This window comes from Engraulis encrasicolus, chromosome 22 (assembly GCF_034702125.1).
Source record: "Engraulis encrasicolus isolate BLACKSEA-1 chromosome 22, IST_EnEncr_1.0, whole genome shotgun sequence".
Taxonomy (NCBI): Eukaryota; Metazoa; Chordata; class Actinopteri; order Clupeiformes; family Engraulidae; genus Engraulis; species Engraulis encrasicolus.
Window position 1 is genome coordinate 36,701,842 of NC_085878.1, and position 2,500 is coordinate 36,704,341.

Below are 2,500 nucleotides of genomic sequence, written 5' to 3' on the forward strand. Positions count from 1 at the left end.
CTACCTGTGTTTCGAGGTTCAATTCTTTTTGGATATATGGGGTGGGCTTGACAAAGTGACCACATACTGGTTCATTCATTAGGGCAGGGGTGGGGAACCTATGTCTTTAGGGCCGTTTACGGTCCTTGAGGCCGTATTATCTGGCCCCCTATATAATTTTAATGTTTGATATGTTTTAATGTTTGTTATGATATAGTTTTACATGAAATATGTTTTGTAAAGGAATATTTTCAGGGGGGCTGGTGGAGGAGGGGGCTGTTGTAAAGGTGGCCACCTTCAACATAGGCCTAAAGTGCAGGGGGAAATCCTTGTTTATGTTCATAGTACAGCCCTTGGAGGACTCGAATGAACATATTTGCCCATCCCTGGCCGAGGGTGTGACCCCAGGCTATACATTTCATGTCACAGTCTGGCTTGGTGGTTATCTGCCCTGTTTGTACTGTGCTAGTAGCAAGCTGAGATGAGATGAGATGATACGTTTTTATTCAATATCTTAGCAGGTAAAGGAGACATACAGCGATTGATTGATTGACATTGATATTGAAAGGGAGAAAGCCCTTAAAAAGCTGCACAAAGCTGCTTAAACAGCTGTAATAATCCCATTTCTGTCCCACAGAACTGTTTTACGGTCACACTGCGAAGCAGGCCCTTCCAGACCGGGTGTCGGCCTACAGTACATATCTGTCATGTGATCCCAAACCGACTCTCCTCTTGCTGTCTTCTCCAAAGGTGAGTGACAGTGGAGTGCAGTGCAGTGAGTGGGGGAGCGAGGGAGTGAGTGAGCGAGAGTGAAAGAGAGAGAGAGAGAGAGAGAGAGAGAGAGAGAGAGAGAGAGAAAGAGAAAGAGAGAGAGAGAGAGAGAGATAGAGAGAAACTGAGTGGACGTATGGAGAGGACAGTGTTGGGGTCTGAATAGGGCCCTGATTGAAAATAGTGGGAGGAGATAATTATGCGTGGGCATGATGAAAGCTAGCCGCGTGTGTGTGAGTGAGTGTGGAGCCGTGCATTGGGTGTGTGTGGGTGACTGTTCTGTGTGTGTGTGTGTGTGTGTGTGTGTGTGTGTGTGTGTGTGTGTGTGTGTGTGTGTGTGTGTGTGTGTGTGTGTGTGTGTGTGTGTGTGTGTGTGTGTGTGTGTGTGTGTGTGTGTGTGTGTGTGTATCTGTGTCGGTGTGTTGCGTGGGGTTGTTCAGGGTGCTCTCTCTTTAGAGTCAGGTCGCTACAATGGGGGCCAATCTTAGCACAATGGGATGCAAGGGGACACAACACTCGAGGGCCGCCAGCTGGACTCATGAATGGATCGGTCCTGGCCCCTCTCAATTTCCGGAGAGAGAGAGAGAAAGAGAGAGAAGAGAGAGGGAGAACAAGATAGAAAGAGAGAGCTGGGGAAATAAATAATGTTCATGAACAAAGAGCAGAGGAGAGAAGAATAAAATAGGTGGAAAGCAAGGGGGAGAGAGAGAGAGAGAGAGAGAGAGAGAGAGAGAGAGAGAGAGAGAGAGAGAGAGAGAGAGAGAGAGAGAGAGAGAGAGAGAGAGAGAGAGAGAGAGCAAGGGAGGGGGGAGGGAGGGAGAGGAAGGGATTCTGTGGGTGGAAAGCAAGGGTAAATGAGGAAAGAGAGAGAGTGAGAATGAAAGGAGAGGAGAAGGTGAGAGAATGGGATATAGGTGGTGAGCAAGGGTTAATGTGGAGAGAGGGGGTAGAGCGTGAGAGGTAGAGGGTGAGACACAGAGAGGAGAGGTAGAGGAAAGGATAGGAGCATGGGAGAGGAAGCGAGAGTGGGGATGGCGAAGAAACGAAAGAGAGGGAGAAAAGAGTGGGGGTGTGAGATGAGTAAGTGTTTCCCTCGGAAAGGCCACGTGCTGCTGGGTAGTGACTCATCACACACACACACACACACACACACACACACACACACACACACACACACACACACACACACACACACACACACACACACACACACACACACACACACACACACACACACACACACACACACACACACTGTATCACACACACACAAATTCACACACTGACACGCATACTGTACACACACACACATTCAGACACACACACACACACACACACACACACACACACACACACACACACACACACACACACACACACACACACACACACACACACACACACACAGCTCCACACATAATCAGCGCGGCGGCCTGTGGCTGTAACAGACTGGTGCCCACCTGATTGCCCAGGCTGCCCACAGAGCAGAGTGGAGCGGAGCAGAGCAGAGGGCCAGTCACGGGGGCGGGGGGGATCTGGCCGGGTCCAAGCAGCCGTGGCGCGGCCGTGACGACAACAGCATAGTGCTTCGTGACCGAGGGAGCTTGGTGACCCTCTCTCCCCACGCCACCCCTACTGCTGCCAATGACACGAGCCGCCAGGTTGTGTGTGTGCCCCCCCCCCCCTTCACCTATTTCGCTCTTTCATACACTGGGTTTATACGTGCTGAAAGGGGGCCACTTTGTCATAA